This window comes from Gastrolobium bilobum, unplaced genomic scaffold (genome assembly GCF_033153095.1).
Source record: "Gastrolobium bilobum isolate Gb01-03AN ecotype WA unplaced genomic scaffold, APGP_CSIRO_Gbil_v1 utg252362, whole genome shotgun sequence".
Lineage (NCBI taxonomy): Eukaryota > Viridiplantae > Streptophyta > Magnoliopsida > Fabales > Fabaceae > Gastrolobium > Gastrolobium bilobum.
The window spans coordinates 1-20073 of NW_026896073.1; the positions used below are offsets into that span (position 1 = coordinate 1).

Here is a 20073-nt window from a genome sequence, read left to right on the forward strand (position 1 = left end):
TAATTTATCCAATTTTCAAATGATCTGAAACAAAAGCTCGACGACTTTTTTTTATAAACGATGAAACTTAATTTTGACTTATTTTTATATTTTGCGCTGTATGCTTAGTAAGAAATTAAACTTTTAACATATTACTTCAATCTTACGAACTAAAGGTTGGTGCTGATACAATTCCAATTTCTTTTAGTATGTTGAATAAAAAAATGAATTTTTATTTTATTTTATGTCTTTAAAAATGAATTCATTGATTAATGCAAGGAAAACAACATAGAACAGCTATTTTGTATGCTGTTTAGTAGTTGATGGACAATACAAACAATTTTGTATTGTACTTGTATATTACTTGATATGTGTATTGGACAAAATAATACAAAATTTACTATATATGATACCATTTGTGTTGTGCTTGTTTGCACTAAAAATGCATTTGACAAGATTTTGATATTTTTTATTATTTTAATATTTATTTAATCATTTAATTATGAATAAAAAATAAAATTTAATTATAATCAACTAAGCATTAATCATATACTTAATTTATCTAATTAATGATATTTAATAATGCGGTGAAGGGTTTCAAAAATATGATGCATATCTTAGTTCAATTCATATGGCTCAATTTAGCAATAGGTTTATTCAATTTTAATAGTTAGGACCCTTTTTGTAAGATGTGGAGATACATCATCCATGCAAGAAGATAATAAAATGTGCATTCTTCATCCATTATAACCATGTAGAAAACAAATAAGTACATTGTACTAAAGAAAAGGTAAACACAATGACTATTAGTTGAAAACTACATAAAATTAAGACGATGAGATTCAATTCAACTTCAAGCCTTAATTTCTGGAATATTTGCATCAATAATTCAGAGAACTGATTGCAAAAGAAAACACAAAAGAGCTCTCAATCAACTTGGTATAGGATATGAATCTAACATATTCAACTTTGTTTCAGAAATTCCCAAACTTGGTTCCGTGAACATCCCTAGAGGCACAAGCTAATTTAAAGCAATGAAAAAAAAAATTGATTGCTCGCAGCTTTATTATAAACCAAGATAATTATAAAATCCCTTAGTTCCAGTCCAACAAGCATTACAAATATTGACCGATAAAGTATAGAGGAGATAATTAGAAATTGAAAACATGATAAAAACTCTAATTTATAGAGATTTATATAATTCATAAATAGAAAGCCAAAACATTATATCAATTCAATGATAAAGTAAAAACCTTTACAACAACTCAAATTGGATGCAAGTCCAGAGACCATCAAAGGATATACTACACATTCAGGTCATGTTTCATTACCCATTCCTAAAGTCAGATAATTATATTGTGTGTTAAATTATCAATGTGATAAGAAAAACTTGAAAATAAATACAAAATGCCCAAAAATCGAAGACTCAAAACAATGCAGATAATGAACCAGCTCTAAAACGCTCTATAATTATAATCTTAAAATCTTAAAATCCCAACCACACATATGCAATTCGAAAGTGCCCTTAAATATGCCCAATAATAAAATAAGTCCCCTTTACAGCAAAAGAGAAAGAGGAGGTGAAGGAAAACAGGTCAAAACTAACATTTCTTTCTTCAGTTAATATAAGAAGGTATGAGTGTCCGTGAAGAAGAGGAAGATAGAGAAGTACCAGAATAAGAAAAAAGCATATACAAAATGAGAAAGAAGGTGAATAAAAGGATATTTTTGTCTTTTTATTTTGTGTAGGGCATAAAACTCTTGTCCGGGGGTCTATCTCTTAAAGCGAGTTCTGTCTAAGACATTGGTCATTTAACAAATCAAAGAAAGCACAATTTTATTTATTTTTATTTTTTTGTATTATATAGTCCCCAATTTTTTAACGGATCAAACGAAACTCAATATATACAAAATTCAAATTTAAAATAAATGAAATAACCTAAAATAAGGAGCTGATGAGAATAAGGAAAAATAAAAGTTCTTTCAAGTAACACAACACAGCCATTACATATCTCACACAACAGCTTTCATTTAAGTGTATTTGAAAAATAAATCCAGTATTAAATTTAAGGGAGTTCGCGGTCTGGATTGGATTGGTTTTAAAAGTAAAAATCATTTGATCCAATCCCTTCGGTTTGATCATGTGATCATCCATTCGGTTTGGATTTTTTTCAAATCCGATCCGATCCAATCCAATTTTTTTCCGTTCGGATTGGATCGGTTTTCGGTTTTCTGAAAATCCTAAAATTTGTTTCATGATTATTGTGCAAATAACATCTTTTGCATATAATGACTTTGTAATTTTTTTTTAAATACCAAAGCATTAGTAAACAATAATATATAGTTTTTTTGTGGGGCAATGAAATATGAAGCTCTACAGAGATAAAATTTTGTTGATGAGATGTGACTAGGCTTTTTCTTGGGTTTAATTGATGGGTTAATGGGTCTTGGGTTTAGAAATTTTTGGGCTATGATTGGAGAAAGACCCAAGTAGGTAGAAGGGAATTGATATATTGTATCGGTTTGGATTGGATAGATTTTCATCAACCAATCCGAAAACCGACCCAATCCAATTAAAATTTGCGGATTTTTTTCGTTTTTCGGTTTTCAGTTTATTCGGTTTGGTCACCGCGGTTTGAATCGGTTGATAAACACTCCTAATTAAATTTATAGGAGTTAGTTTTGCACAGTTGCTTAATAAGTAGCATTTCATTCTTTGACGACATAGGTGAACACAGTTGGCTAAAGGTTTGATCCGTATCCCACAAGGATGTCAATTCAAACCTGCTGGTCGATGTGAGAACTTTGTCAGTTGGGTGATATGTAATCTCTCTTAAAAATCTTCAAAAAATTTGAGAGATTTTCCCTGACCTTAGAGGAATATCAATATCTAACCTCACTTAAACTTTTTGTTATCACACACAGAGCAAAAAAAAAAAAAAAAATTTCATTCTTTTATTAGCTACCATCCTTGTAATAAAGATCTTATTTTACAAAACACTATGACCGAAGTAATTGGGTCACAATTTGAGAGGTCCCAGCACTTATCTGCTGAGGTATCAGTGAAAGCTTCACTTGGACATTCTTCCAAGGTAACCTGAAATATATTTTACGGAATAAGAAAGAAATATACTTCAATTGAGACATGTCAATGCAAATAAATACAACCATAAAAATTCAGATGTAGTTAATTAACTAGTAGTATATAGTAACAACATTGAGTTTCTTAACCTAGAGTAGAAAAAAAAATTATCACTTTGTTTCATTTATATTTTGTCAGATTCATAATTTCAGACAGTGGTGCCACTACAAATCCTCTGACCAGCCAAAAATTAGCAGCAACTAGGTTTCTCCAGAAACCCTCCAATAAGAAAGCATGACATAGAAGACAGCAAAAACATTTATCCCACCGACACGTAATGGAACAACCATAACCAAGTATTTTAAAATGAAAGAAAAATTCATTTAATGGGAAATGTGAGTGTCATGTTACATGACACATCTTGTGTCATGCCATAGGCACAAAAAAGTGTGGGTCCCATTGAAAATAAAAATAAAGAAAAAATAAAATAAAGATGTGGGTCCCACATTTTTGTGTTTATGGCATGACACAAGATGTGTCATGTAACATGACGCTCACATTTCCCTTCATTTAATATGGAGAAAAGTACAGCTGGAAAAATGAAGTTTTCCCAAATCAAACAAAAATATTAAAATAAAAAAGAAGATAACAAAGAAAATGAAGAATACAATGGCTTAATTCCTTATCCCTCCACAAGCTATGGGAAAAAACCCCTGCCCCCTTAAAGAAATCATCAACACAAAGCCTACGAGTAATCTGTTCCATAAATCTCTAGCATTATTTTTTAGCCAAATACACCATACGCTATATTGTACTTACACAAAGCATTACAGGCCTTCATACTGAGGCAAACAATTATAAGCTAATTAATTTTAGATAAGGCAAATAGAGAAAAGTGCTTAAACAAAATATTCTTCAAGTTAAGCCAATAGGATTGGTCTAGTGATGAGGGATTTGGGTAGTTTACACGAGGTCATAAGTTTAAACCTTAGTGCCACCATTGTATCAAAAAAAAAATCTTCAAGTTGAGTCTACATTGGAAACGGAGAAACTGTGTGTTTTAATATTTAAACCAAAATGCATTACGAAATAGAAATTCGCAACTGAAAACGTCAACAACAAAGTCTTACTCCCACTAAGTGGGTTTGGCTACATGGACTCAGGAATTATAACAACTTTTAAAAGCTAACATTCCTACACTTCACTCAAATAACAATGGGTGACCTTGGTACCCCAAAATAGCCATTGTCTCATTCATCTAGGAATATTCAATCCCAGTTGGTTGAACAAATGAATATGCAGAAAAGAACAGCTACTATTGACTGATAGCAGTTCCAAAAGCCAATAAGGTCAGATGCACTAGGTTTTTCCAAATCTAAAACTAAACTGAGGACAAAGATGAATAGAAATTGAAGCTGTCAATTGAAGAAGACATGTTCCTCAATTTGAAGACCATTTACTATCCCAAGACTGCTAGTGTTTAAGTAATTTGACCACCTTTGTTGCAGCTCCTTTGCCTATGATAAACCCCCATTACTAAGGTGTATGCTACAAGGAAAGGGATGGGAAGTAAAGGATCAATACACGTGGGTAAGGACAGAATGGGAAACAACGGGGAATATTCATGCTGATAATCTGGAACATAACCAAATGCCAAGCTGGTAGAGGGAGAAGGCAGGAATTCAGTTGTGGAAAATGAGAGTCTAAGGGGGAAGGATAGCAAGTCTGAAGGTAGCCAATACTTCAGTTCAGGAGTGGGATTGGAAGTTAACCTAGTTGCTGCAATTTTCCATTTCTGTTTCTTTCTTATCTCAGTTTCTGTAATTTCTGGGTTAATGCAGTTTTCAGCAACATCAGAGAGGATTTCTATTAGCCTTCATGTGCTGAATGGCCAACCTCAATCTTATAACAAGAAAATCATAAAATAAATGGACTACAAAGGTGATGAAGCAGGCAGATTATTGATTTCATGACAATTAAAACCAACAAAATTTGTGGCTATGAAATACAAATAACAGAGATCAAGAAACAGTAATTTGTAAATATGATTTCATTTTCAAACCAAAAACAGGAACAGGGTCAGGAATGATACCTTGAAAAGAGGTCCAAGAAATCCAGCATCAATGACTTCAGATATATAGTTACAGATTCTTGTTGGATCAAGAATGCTAAAGAAATTAACTCGACTCTTGAAACCTTCAAAAAATTACCAAAATGTAGAAAAGTTCAAAAAAAAAAAAAACTGTAAAAGGTAAAATCTCCAAACACAGAAAATATCCTAATGTGGCATACCTCTTGGATATATTGTGTGCTTACTGCACCACAGCTTTCCATGGACAACAGATCCCAAACCTATAGGCTTGACAGAAGTACCAAACATTTGCATTAGGCAGCTTTCGCCTGCCAAAGATATACTTGTATTTGTTGTGTCTGAGACTTCCTTTTTCAATACATTGTTGGGCTGCTTTCCAGAATGTGAATCCATTTGCAGATCCACCGCAAATTTTCCACCATCAAATGTACTAGAATTATGAACATCCCTTGTACGTGATGAAAAATCTGTCTTCACAACAGAAGACAAGTGTGATAGGATACTGTCACCACCAAGTTCCATGTTGTCCTGTTCCTTTCCGGCCTCTGAACAACATACTTTTTCCTCTACTGAAACACCCTTAATATGATGGTTATCAGCAATATCCATCAAACAGTTTTCATTTTCACCAGACATAACATCAAGATTTAAATCCAGAGAAGCTGTCTTATCCACCTTATTATCAATATAAGGAATCTCAGTTACATTTAAATTTGAACAATACCTGGTTCTTGTACCAGTTGAGATTTCCACTTCTTCATGGCTCTTGGTTTCGTATATGTCTCTCTCCATGACTGATTTATCTATGCAAACTTCATTGGCATCAGCAGAAACCATTCCGAAGTTTTTATTTGCCCACACCTCGATAGCAGGCAATTCTCCTCCTAATGCTTCAATCAATTTATTTAGCTCGTTTATAGTATATCGAAGCAGAACAAATCTTTTGTCCGTTCCGCATGAGCAGAACAAATTTGTGTGCTTAAGACAAGAATATCTGTCAGGAGAGCAATCACAACCTACAGCAGATAGGTGCAAGTCATAGAAACAAAAGAAGCATTCTCTCTCCTTGTCCAAATCAAACCCACTGTCCATATTCAGCAACTTAAAATGAGTTGGAAGACAGTTTAGCCTCTCTTCTTCCATCTTTACTCTTGTCTGTAAAAAATAAGGGTAACAAGAATTAGATATCTGCACGGTGACTAAAACTAATTAACAAACAAATTAGTTCCAAAACTTTATGGAGCTTTCAAAATTTGCAGATGTGGGTATAATATGATCAAAGAGGAGAGAATGAGAGAATCATTACCTTAACTGCCTTGGTAAGAACTCCATCTTTCCCACATACACTTCTCCAATTCAAATTTTTTGGAGTTTCCTTTCCAAAAAGAGCTAGCTGTGCAAGGGCTCGTACAGCTTCCTTTGCTGATCCAAATAACAGCTTGTCGTGTGACAATGATGTCTTACGGCATTGCAAACTGTAAAGCTCAACAGCATTCTGGCCATGCATTAACCAATCAACAGGAGCCACATTCACTGCCTCTGCACAATTGAAAGCCACAATTGAAGCCAGAGTGGTATGCCCTTGGAAAGGTAATAACAAATTCCCCAGAATGCTGAACAGTACGATACACAGGAACTCCCTCAGATTTATGAATTGAAGGAGATAACTGAGTAACCTGCTCAAAGAAGAAAATCATAACCATTAAAATCAGAATAAAATTCGCAAACTTAGAAGCTATGTACTGTACATAGAATGCTAAAATATCTAACACTTCTATAAGAACTGAACACATGCACTGGGGACTTCTGGATATAAACTAGGGTTATCATTATTAGTAGAAATACAAATATCAAAATTCAGCCAAAGGAGGGAAAGGTTATAGACACATTGATATGAGTGAACATCACTGCAGCAATAACAGAGCTGAAAGTTTATGTTCATACAGCATGCATCATAAGGGATATTTGTCATGAGGAACCATCAAGTCGTTAAGATGATGCCAACTCTCAGTCACCACTTTTTCCCAAACACACTAGCAGCATAGTTGGTCAGAATCTAAAGTGAGCTTCAGTTCTTAGGGATAATAACTGATAATTTCTCTCTCTTACTCATAATTTAATACCTAATTACTATAGCTTCCACTTTACATTCATACATATAAAGGGATCTTACACCAGACTGATTACACCTTCAACCGATCAAAAAGTTATCATGATTATAGTTTTCTTAACTTCCATAAGTGCGTTGAGCATTCGTAGCACTCTGCACCCATAGAATATATGTTTTGCATCAACAAAAATCTCATTGCATTCATGAATTCTCTATGTGGAAACAACAAAGTATCACTAAAGCAACCAATAACTCAAAATACTAGTCAAAAATTGAAAGCAATAAGGAAAGTACAAGTTGTAGCATTCTACCAGTTCATTGAGTAGATTTGGTTGTTCCTCAAATAAATCAGGCAAGTTCTTCCTCATTGAATCTTCAAAAACCGAAGCATGGCATCCAGGTACTCCATACCATACTTTTGGGTCACCCCAGTGCAGATAATTAAGCGAATAAAGGTGATGATCCTCAACATGCTGTTCCAATGACAGTGTGTTATCTTTCGAGAAAATGTTAGGATTTGAAATGAAAGAAATGCAAAATTCAAGACCACGACATATTGTCATGAATCAACTATCCCAAAAACTTAAGTTGCGAAGACACATGAATGGTTTTATATTACATTTCTAACATGTCTCCTCACACAAAAACCATTTCGGGTTGAAGCATGGATAATTGACCGGCCCACCTACCTTGTACTAAACTTCCTTTTTTAATAGAAGAATGGACGCAATAAGGATTGAATTCAAGACCACTTGGTTTTAAAGGATCTAATACTATATCATGAACCAATCATCCCCTCTATAATCTCGGTTACTTCTAGATATTTATTGTGTCATGTTCTTTCGTGACTGAAAGGTCATGGGTTCGAATCCAGGAAACAGCCTCTATACAATTATGCAAGGGTAAGGCTGCGTACAAGAATTTCCTCCACCCCACACTCGCTAGTCGGGTTTAACGGGGAATGGTTTTTTTTTTAAACAACGAATGTTAAAAGTTTCAACCCAACTTTCATGAAACTTAACTTAAACTCATATAACACTCTACAAAGAGATACATACAAAGAATTGAGGCAAAATGAAAATTGGTAATATTCCATGTCAGTCTTAAACTTTTCCTTTGACATGGAAAAAAAGTAATTCTAACCACTTACCCAGCAAAATGACGAAAAGCACATGCCAACATACAGCCATGGCACTAGAACTCCTGAGATGTCGCTTCCTTCAAAACTAAGTACAGAACCTGGCAGTCGCGGGAAGTTATTTAGATTCCATCCAGACAGGGCATACTGATCTGAATCACTCTTAGTTAAGGATGATGTCTTAGGAAAACCACTTCCAAGTGCTCCAGTTTCCAAGTCAGCTCCATAATACACCTACAATATAACAGAATCATATGTATACTATTGCAAAATTATGTGACAGTAAAGACCAACATAGTTGTCAAAAAGAGATGATTAATACCTCAACCTCATCAGTTGGTTGCTCAATTATTCGCCAGTATTCACCTTCAATTTCCACCTCAGAGGGCTCCCCTCTCTTTTGGTGGTTACTATCACTAAGTTTTCCATCTTCATTGGTATCTTTCAAACCAAAGTAGCATTCCTTAAAAAAATTAGCATATTGCTGAAAGTCTTTAAGCGTGAAGTCCAACCCTGATTGAAATCCAAATTTCTCATCAGATTCAGAAGCATTATTAGCTCCAGAAGCTGAATTGGCAAGACTCCTGCATGTGCCTGTTTTGGAGTGCTTTCTACGTTTTCGTTTTTTTCCCCTACTTTTTTTCCTCATAGGTTCCCTATTTTGAAGTAAATCAATATACTGAGTACGGGTGGGAAATTATGCATTTTCCCATAGATCCTTCTCCTTAAGAGGGCAAGGTGGAACCCAGCAAGGTGGAGGGACAATCCTACATATGCCATAGGGTTCAGCATGGGGACGTATCTTTGCTATGTAACTGAGTGTATCTTCAAACTCCTAAATAAGAAGAGTAAAAATAAGAAACCAGATTTACTCAAAATACAATATGACTACCACAAAAGCAACAATATGAAGATGGTAATAATAACAAGTACTTCAACAGTCGGATAAAACACAGGGGCTTCATCAATAATAGGCCGACATGCTTCAACTGGATCCCATCTAGCTGATGTCTGCAACATGACAACAATAATCAACATACGAAAAAAGAATAGACAAAAATTAAAAATCTCTCTCTCTCCCCCTATTTATATAATAGTCATTCACTAACTTTCAAAACATTCTTTTCTTCTATACTATAAGAAATTTGTTTAAAAAACTTAATTTAGTCATTGACTTCATCTGAGTATACCATTATGCTTTGAATAGGATGGGAATCAGATGATTCAAGTTAGACTCACCACATGGTCATCAAGATAAGTATTGATTGCTTGTTATTTTGAACACTCATACTAAAGAAGTTTATCTATTTTGAGAAACGGAGGGGAGGGGAAGAGGGTCAGTAGAAAATACCTAGAAAAAATTAAAATACAGGTGTTCAAATGTTAATTCCATCAAAATTTCAAACAAGTGGTTCCTATTTGATCCGAATATTCATGGATCGTCAAAGCATTAAGCATACTCAACATGGCAGACCATACTACATACCTTTTTACTTCTCAGACTGCCAAAAGACTCAAGTGCATTGCTATTTTTTAGCTTGGGCCTAAAAGGATTATCCTGAAAAATATGTAAGAATGCTAAATTTGTTAAAATTAGCAGCCTCACTAAAAGTAATCATGGATATTACAATCCAAATATTGCCAATGGGTTTGGTACAAACAAAACAGTTTAATGTCAAAGAGATCAAGCTGTAGCAAATAGAAAATATGAATGCGATAAATGCACCAAAAGTACGCCCAACAGCAAATTATATATGAATTTGAACACAAAAATCAAACTTTAAAATATAATAGATATAGTCATGCATTCATATTACAAAAACTCAAAATCATGAGTCAAATTCCAAAGTTCCTACTAAAAACAGAATAGTAACCCAATCACAGAATAAGTCCAATCTAATATCCTAAAATAAGTTATAAAAATTTGATGATTATAAATTAACATGTATTGGTTGAACTGAGAGTGATTGGGAATGTCCTCTGTGTAGGCATTCCGCTGTGTACCGAGTTGAGGGATAAGCTGCTGCGGAGCTTGTGGAAGCACGATTTAAGGTAACCTCTTGGTACTGGGGCTTGTTCCCCTTTTCTGTTCCACCTTGCCAGTTGATGGCAACGCTAGGAAGTGTGTATGAATAGTATAGAACACATGAGCATGCATGCATTATTGCAATGGGTACTTAGGTACCGAGTCTCTGGCCAATAGACAGTTTTATTAGCCTTCGGGCATTTTCGGACTTCCGCTTGATAGGTCTCCAGGAGGGAGTTCCAGTTGACTGCGTGTCATGGTGTGTGATCCGGGTAGGAGCACACTAGGAATGTCTTTGGCGTTTTGGTTGGTTTGGGCATCATGGTTGTGGTTTCTGTGAACACACCTTGGATGATACCCATAGGCTTATATATGCCGAGGGCGTACGTGGAATTGGGGTTACCATCCCGTATCGTCGTATTTTGTTTTCTTTATATTCCCCATTCTCTAAATCCCTTGCTATATCCCGTTTTCAAAGTGGTTGTTGTATTCTATTGATATGCATCGAAGTGAACCATTTGGTGGAGTTTTCTCCAGAACCTCTTGGTTACTGAGATATATTCGTATATCTCACCCCGTCTCGGGGCATTTATTTCAGGAGGTAGCAGTGGAGCAGGAGCCTCGGGCAAGAGGCCCGCAGAGTGAGCAGTGGAGCGCTTCTTATTTAGCATTTTGTTGGCCGTGTGGCCTAGCCTAGACTTAGGGCATGAACATGTCATTTGTATTTATTAGTAGCTTCATTAGCATCTTGTTCATGCCATTTTGCCTAAGTCTAGTAGTGATGTATTTGGTTATGTTGTCTTTTAAATTAAGTTGAAATTTTAGAAGAATGTAATTTAAAGTTTTAGTTTCAAGTTGTAATTTGTAAAGCCATATTGTAATAGTATTGATGCATGTCTAATTATGATGGAAGGGCCTTAGGCCTATTTTAGGTTATGATAATATGTATGATGGAAATATGCATGAAAAAGGTGTTAGTGATTGCAACTACTTAAGAATGATTAATATGGACTCTATGTTTAATAACTATAAACTGGATTGGGTTGTAAGTGCCCCAAGGCGTTGTTGGTCCTTGTGTGTGCCACCCGTTAGATTATTACTGTATTATCATGTGTTTATTAGGTACATTTGAGGTTTAAATGATCTTTTACAAATTTGGGATTATTGGAAAAACAAAGGAAACTCTGGCGAATTTTCTGTAGAATTGGCAGATTTTAGGCGAACTTCGGGAGAGCATATCTCCCTCCATAGAGGTCCCCTAGGGACGTGCCATACGCCATTTTGAAGGTTGAGATGTCCTCTACCTTTTGTCAAAATTTGAGGAAATTCTGGGTTGATCTTCGGCCTGAAAAAAATAGAGAAACACGGACTGCCCATGTGCCCCTGCACCTGAGGCAGATTCTGGACCGGATTTGGGAAATTAATTCCTGCTTCGTTTCTCCGTCAAATTAAGCGTGTGATATATCAAAATCAATTTTGAGATGTCTAGTTTGTAGGATAAAAATTTGAGAGCAAATGGTTGAGTCGATTGAGTGCAGTAATTAGAGCAATGTGAGTGGTTTGGAGCTGTTTTTGGGGTTGTTTGGGCTAATTGCTTATCCAACTTCAAACGGCGATAACCGGAGCAAATGAGCTCCGAATTGAGCGTATGATAGCTTGTTAAAAATGGAATTAAGTAATACAAAAATATAATCTGAGAAGAAGGGTTGGTTGCGATCGGTTTGGTCGCAGAAAAATTTAGAGTGAAACATGTTCGAATTGGTAAAAACGTTAAGTTGGAAATTGGCTAAGTGAGTTTATGGGAACTCCTTGGTCACTTATAATAAATGATGTAAGTTATAAAAATGGTTTAAGTAAGTCTTCCGCAAGAGTTTACGGTTACGGTCACAGCTTTTAATTATTACGCCTTTTTATGTTTTAAATGCTCGCGTAATAGTCGGAAAAAATGTATTCTCGTTTTTATAAATGAACTGCTGTGATTGTAACTGCGCTTAATATCATAATTAATGTTAACAATACCGGTACATAACGGGCTGTTACATTTTATGGTATCAGAGCAGTTTTGTGAGGGAACTCTGATAATGTATTACTGTATCTTGTGTTGCATAGCTATCTGTGAACTATTTATGATTAATGTATATGTGATTCTTATGCTCCATTGGATTAATTATTCAAACTGATGGATATAAATGCTTGTGGTGTCTCTATGATTGATGCTTTTCTCTTTGGTGACCAGAATTGGATTGGTTTTAGCATAACCAGTTCCAAAAGAACCCTGATTAAGCTTTTATCGTTTTAGGTTCAGCTCGAATAAGTGTAGTAATAACTTGTTGCAATATTTTAAACACTTGCTTATATAATCATACCGAGCTTGAATATTTGGGGTTCAAGATCGATACGTTTAATTTGAGTTCAATTAGTTATGTAGAATATAAGATAAATAAGTTTCCTACACACATAAAGTAGAGGTGGGTCCCACATCTATTTTTTCTCTCTACTCTTACATGTGAGTCTCACTTGTAATTTTATTTATATAACATGAGATAATCATTTTCTTACAACATAAGAAAACATAACCCAAATATATATTTGATGTCTATTAAATTAACAATATATAAATTGGATAAAAAATAGATTTAAACATGATAAAATTGATTTTGTTTTCTAGTCAATCTCTAATAAATTTGATGCTTAGCTTACATTGTATAAAAAATGGTAAATAGAAGTATCATGTTGTACAAAAATTGTACAAACAAAGGATATATCTTGCTAAAGTTAGCAAGTTAATGATATTTTTGAACTTCAAGTTCAATTATGCTTGTATGTGGACCTAAATAATTTATTTGGTTTTTTTTTCGTTCAAAATAATTTTTCGAGATTCATTAAACTTCTGGTTTTCTCCCCCTAATGACGGAAGATGTCCTTCATTAAATATTTAAGTGGACATAGTTGGCTAATTTAATCTATACCCCACAAGAGAATGGATTCGAACCTCGTTTACAAATGTAAGGACTTTGTTTGTAGGCGATATATAATCTCTCCAAGAAATTCTCAAAGAGGTTGGGGGTCTTCTCGAATCCTAATGAGATACCGATATCTACTCTCACTTAAACTTTTTCATTTAAAAAAAAAAAAAAAAGTCGTGGATACTATTGTGATTATCTGAATTCAGAGGCGAGTATCTTTTGCCAAAAAGATATATATGAGTAAATGATGTGATTGAAAAAGTAGGCCTTCCAATTTCAGGAGGAGAGATACTCTCACTACCAAAATTTTCTATTACCAACTTACTACATATCCAATAACCATTAGATTAATATTTTCTCTCTCTTCAAAAACTTTTTAACATTCTCTCTCTTTAATCCAATTGTGATGTAATGGGTAATAAGTTAGTAGTGAAATTTTTTTATAGTTAGAATATCCTCACTCCAATTTGAGATAATAACATGACTTAATTAGTTGACAATGCATGCATGGCGGGAAATATAAACAGAAAATGAAAAGAAAACACCAAATAAATAATAAAACCCAAGAAATCCTCCACCTTCTTCATTCTTTCTTTCTAAAGCAAGAAACTCAACAACACAAACCAAACCCTCTCTTTTCTCTCACCTCTCTCTCTCTCTCTCTCTCTCTCTCTCTGTGATGGAAAACATCAATTCCACTCGCCTCCTTCTCCTTCTCATCTTCTCCCTCACAATGCTCACAATCACCGCCACCGCCAACCCAGCACCACCACCACCAATGCCGCCAGCAACAACGCAACAACTGAATAACATAATCGATGGTGCGCCGCTGAATAACAAAGCTATCCTCCCCTCTCCCTCTTCCTCGACGACGGCGTTCATGCCTCATGGCGGAGACACAGTACTGGGGTGGAGCACTTCCAACGGCAACTGCACTTGCCTCAAGGTGGCACTCTTCATCTTCTTCGTATGTTTCGCTTTTCAAGATCTCTTCTTTGTAGAGCGTCGTCCAACTCCCTTAACGCTTCCTGAGATTAGCGATATCTTGATTTGGTGTTTCTTGAAAGCCTTCTGTTGCTTTATCATATATTGTTTGTTCAAGTGACCCACACCTGATCAGTCTTTTAGTTCTGCTATTATATTCTGCATGCACTCTCATTCTTTTTACAATGGAACACCAATAGAATAGAATAATAGAATAGCAATGAATTTTGGTTTCTTTTTCTTTTTCAATATTGAACAAATGATGTGTATAGAAAATTGAAGGAGCCAAGATTTTACAATGTGATGATTTTTTTCTTTTTCTTTTTTATGTTTCTGCTTTCATATATTTTGTCTCTAGCTCTTTAAATTTTCTCCAGCCTCAATTCTTTTAGGCACAGATTAATTATTTCTTATTTAAGATTAATTCTTGCATGGTAATAATCTGTTCATTTCGAGAATATACGGAACCTCCTTTTCGCGTGGAGCAGCCAAACTTTTAACATTAAATTAAACAGCAAGTTTTTTGTGGGAAATTATTTTATAATTTGTTTTTGTTTATAATATTTTATTAAATAATTCTTTAAAGTAATGCATTATTTGAACAAAATTTGAACAAAATTCATTCGTATTAATTTTTTTGTTTTCGAAAAATACTTCTAAACAAAAAAGTTGTTCTTTCAAATCTTTACTAAGTCGTAAATTTTTGCATATCAATGAAACTGATCAAGCTTGATCTTTAATTTATCCAATTTTCAAATGATCTGAAACAAAAGCTCGACGACTTTTTTTTATAAACGATGAAACTTAATTTTGACTTATTTTTATATTTTGCGCTGTATGCTTAGTAAGAAATTAAACTTTTAACATATTACTTCAATCTTACGAACTAAAGGTTGGTGCTGATACAATTCCAATTTCTTTTAGTATGTTGAATAAAAAAATGAATTTTTATTTTATTTTATGTCTTTAAAAATGAATTCATTGATTAATGTTAAATGATATACACTGAGATACAGGACAAGGAAAACAACATAGAACAGCTATTTTGTATGCTGTTTAGTAGTTGATGGACAATACAAACAATTTTGTATTGTACTTGTATATTACTTGATATGTGTATTGGACAAAATAATACAAAATTTACTATATATGATACCATTTGTGTTGTGCTTGTTTGCACTAAAAATGCATTTGACAAGATTTTGATATTTTTTATTATTTTAATATTTATTTAATCATTTAATTATGAATAAAAAATAAAATTTAATTATAATCAACTAAGCATTAATCATATACTTAATTTATCTAATTAATGATATTTAATAATGCGGTGAAGGGTTTCAAAAATATGATGCATATCTTAGTTCAATTCATATGGCTCAATTTAGCAATAGGTTTATTCAATTTTAATAGTTAGGACCCTTTTTGTAAGATGTGGAGATACATCATCCATGCAAGAAGATAATAAAATGTGCATTCTTCATCCATTATAACCATGTAGAAAACAAATAAGTACATTGTACTAAAGAAAAGGTAAACACAATGACTATTAGTTGAAAACTACATAAAATTAAGACAATGAGATTCAATTCAACTTCAAGCCTTAATTTCTGGACTATTGCATCAATAATTCAGAGAACTGATTGCAAAAGAAAACACAAAAGAGCTCTCAATCAACTTGGTATAGGATATGAATCTAACATATTCAACTTTGTTTCAGAAATTCCCAAACTTGGTTCCGTGAACATCCCTAGAGGCACAAGCTAATTTAAAGCAATGAAAAAAAAAATTGATTGCTCGCAGCTTTATTATAAACCAAGATAATTATAAAATCCCTTAGTTCCAGTCCAACAAGCATTACAAATATTGACCGATAAAGTATAGAGGAGATAATTAGAAATTGAAAACATGATAAAAACTCTAATTTATAGAGATTTATATAATTCATAAATAGAAAGCCAAAACATTATATCAATTCAATGATAAAGTAAAAACCTTTACAACAACTCAAATTGGATGCAAGTCCAGAGACCATCAAAGGATATACTACACATTCAGGTCATGTTTCATTACCCATTCCTAAAGTCAGATAATTATATTGTGTGTTAAATTATCAATGTGATAAGAAAAACTTGAAAATAAATACAAAATGCCCAAAAATCGAAGACTCAAAACAATGCAGATAATGAACCAGCTCTAAAACGCTCTATAATTATAATCTTAAAATCTTAAAATCCCAACCACACATATGCAATTCGAAAGTGCCCTTAAATATGCCCAATAATAAAATAAGTCCCCTTTACAGCAAAAGAGAAAGAGGAGGTGAAGGAAAACAGGTCAAAACTAACATTTCTTTCTTCAGTTAATATAAGAAGGTATGAGTGTCCGTGAAGAAGAGGAAGATAGAGAAGTACCAGAATAAGAAAAAAGCATATACAAAATGAGAAAGAAGGTGAATAAAAGGATATTTTTGTCTTTTTATTTTGTGTAGGGCATAAAACTCTTGTCCGGGGGTCTATCTCTTAAAGCGAGTTCTGTCTAAGACATTGGTCATTTAACAAATCAAAGAAAGCACAATTTTATTTATTTTTATTTTTTTGTATTATATAGTCCCCAATTTTAACGGATCAAACGAAACTCAATATATACAAAATTCAAATTTAAAATAAATGAAATAACCTAAAATAAGGAGCTGATGAGAATAAGGAAAAATAAAAGTTCTTTCAAGTAACACAACACAGCCATTACATATCTCACACAACAGCTTTCATTTAAGTGTATTTGAAAAATAAATCCAGTATTAAATTTAAGGGAGTTCGCGGTCTGGATTGGATTGGTTTTAAAAGTAAAAATCATTTGATCCAATCCCTTCGGTTTGATCATGTGATCATCCATTCGGTTTGGATTTTTTTCAAATCCGATCCGATCCAATCCAATTTTTTTCCGTTCGGATTGGATCGGTTTTCGGTTTTCTGAAAATCCTAAAATTTGTTTCATGATTATTGTGCAAATAACATCTTTTGCATATAATGACTTTGTAATTTTTTTTTTAAATACCAAAGCATTAGTAAACAATAATATATAGTTTTTTTGTGGGGCAATGAAATATGAAGCTCTACAGAGATAAAATTTTGTTGATGAGATGTGACTAGGCTTTTTCTTGGGTTTAATTGATGGGTTAATGGGTCTTGGGTTTAGAAATTTTTGGGCTATGATTGGAGAAAGACCCAAGTAGGTAGAAGGGAATTGATATATTGTATCGGTTTGGATTGGATAGATTTTCATCAACCAATCCGAAAACCGACCCAATCCAATTAAAATTTGCGGATTTTTTTCGTTTTTCGGTTTTCAGTTTATTCGGTTTGGTCACCGCGGTTTGAATCGGTTGATAAACACTCCTAATTAAATTTATAGGAGTTAGTTTTGCACAGTTGCTTAATAAGTAGCATTTCATTCTTTGACGACATAGGTGAACACAGTTGGCTAAAGGTTTGATCCGTATCCCACAAGGATGTCAATTCAAACCTGCTGGTCGATGTGAGAACTTTGTCAGTTGGGTGATATGTAATCTCTCTTAAAAATCTTCAAAAAATTTGAGAGATTTTCCCTGACCTTAGAGGAATATCAATATCTAACCTCACTTAAACTTTTTGTTATAAAAAAAAAAAAAAACATTTCATTCTTTTATTAGCTACCATCCTTGTAATAAAGAACTTATTTTACAAAACACTATGACCGAAGTAATTGGGTCACAATTTGAGAGGAAAATAAGTATACTATTTCCCCAGCATGTTCCTATCCTTCGTAAAATCCACTAAAAGAGGCTGCAGTGCCTGTCCCAGCAGAAATTCAATTCTACCAAGTCACTTGAAATCGATTCTTATTTTTCTAAATTAAAATGATATTACTCTATGGGCGTTTGATGTGTAGAGTATTTGAGGGAGTCACACACAGAGCAAAATTAGTCAAATTAAGTACAAATAATGCAGGGTGTGGGGATTTATGCATTGTTGTTTGCTTGAGACAAGGTCATGTATACAAAATTCTGAGCAGGAGCATGTTCACTCTGAATATAGGATTTCACCATGTGTTTTCCCTTCTCTATCATTTATTGTAATAGCAGCATTTATTTTTCTGTGTATATACAGCAACATAAGAAAGGAGAAAAATGTAAAACCCAAATCCAGCAACAGCTAAAGCCTAAAGGCTAGACCTTTAAATGTAAATGTACTTTAAAAAAGGAAAGTTTGAATGGGTCAATGGCATTGTCCATCTGTAATTAGGTCATTGATTGCGGGCAAGTAGCAAAATTTTATCTCGGCTTCACCCAGCAACTTCAGTTTAATTTATCTCTGAAAGAATGGACCTAACTAATTACTAAATTGAAATATGACTATCCACAGTCAGAAAGAATTTAGGATCTTATTCTTGTTTTATCCACCAGCTTTCTGGATCTCATCAATCAGTGCTACCAAAGCCATTCTCCACTGAGAACATTGTGCATCAGAGCTGAATAACTTCTGCATTGTGCTTAACTCATCAGAACTTGCCCTTTGTAGTATTGGTTTCATCTCTACAAGGGAATGGCAACTTCCTCCTATGTTATCCTTTTCCCGCTTTATCAAATTAATACCAAAAACTTTGGTATTGACATTACCTAAAGACCTACTTGAACCATACGTTAACTTATCAATGACCCTGCCTGAAGATGCAGGGACAACTTTGTGATTCCAGTACTCTACGCACCGATGACTGAGATCTTGAGCTTCAATGGCCTGAAAAAATTAGTCAGAATGTAATAAAACATCAAAGTGTGGACATAATTCCAGGGAAACATTCTACAAGAGTCATTTAAGTTCTTACCAAATTACATTCAAATTAATTCAGCAGTCATTTAACAAACTTGATCATAATAAACTATGTTAATCTAGTTCAACGCAATTGGTCAAGAGAGTGGAACTATGTGACTTAATTCTACATTAGAAAAATTATAAACAGGTGATATTAGTAGTTCAAGTTGGGCAAAAATATAAGTAAGAATCATGTGTCTTATGTTACCTGAATAATGGATGGTAAAAGGAAGCCAAACATTCTAAGACCGTTAATGCTTTTTAGAAGCTCTAAGGGAGGAAGTTCTAGTTCACCTACACTCCTTCGCCTAGTTATTTCGTGATGCAGTCTCTTTAGAACTGATTCCCAGCACTTATCTGCTGAGGTATCAGTGAAAGCTTCACTTGGACATTCTTCCAAGGTAACCTGAAATATATTTTACGGAATAAGAAAGAAATATACTTCAATTGAGACATGTCAATGCAAATAAATACAACCATAAAAATTCAGATGTAGTTAATTAACTAGTAGTATATAGTAACAACATTGAGTTTCTTAACCTAGAGTAGAAAAAAAGAAAAAGAAATTATCACTTTGTTTCATTTATATTTTGTCAGATTCATAATTTCAGACAGTGGTGCCACTACAAATCCTCTGACCAGCCAAAAATTAGCAGCAACTAGGTTTCTCCAGAAACCCTCCAATAAGAAAGCATGACATTCATTTAATGGGAAATGTGAGTGTCATGTTACATGACACATCTTGTGTCATGCCATAGGCACAAAAAAGTGTGGGTCCCATTGAAAATAAAAATAAAGAAAAAATAAAATAAAGATGTGGGTCCCACATTTTTGTGTTTATGGCAT

General features: G+C 33.8%; 1 pseudogene; it reads right to left on the reverse strand.

The window, feature by feature from the left end:
• Nucleotides 1-1759: 1759 nt before the first annotated feature.
• Nucleotides 1760-18948, reverse strand: LOC133297658 (lysine-specific demethylase JMJ15-like; annotated as a pseudogene).
• Between the last annotated feature and the right edge of the window lie 1125 nt (nt 18949-20073).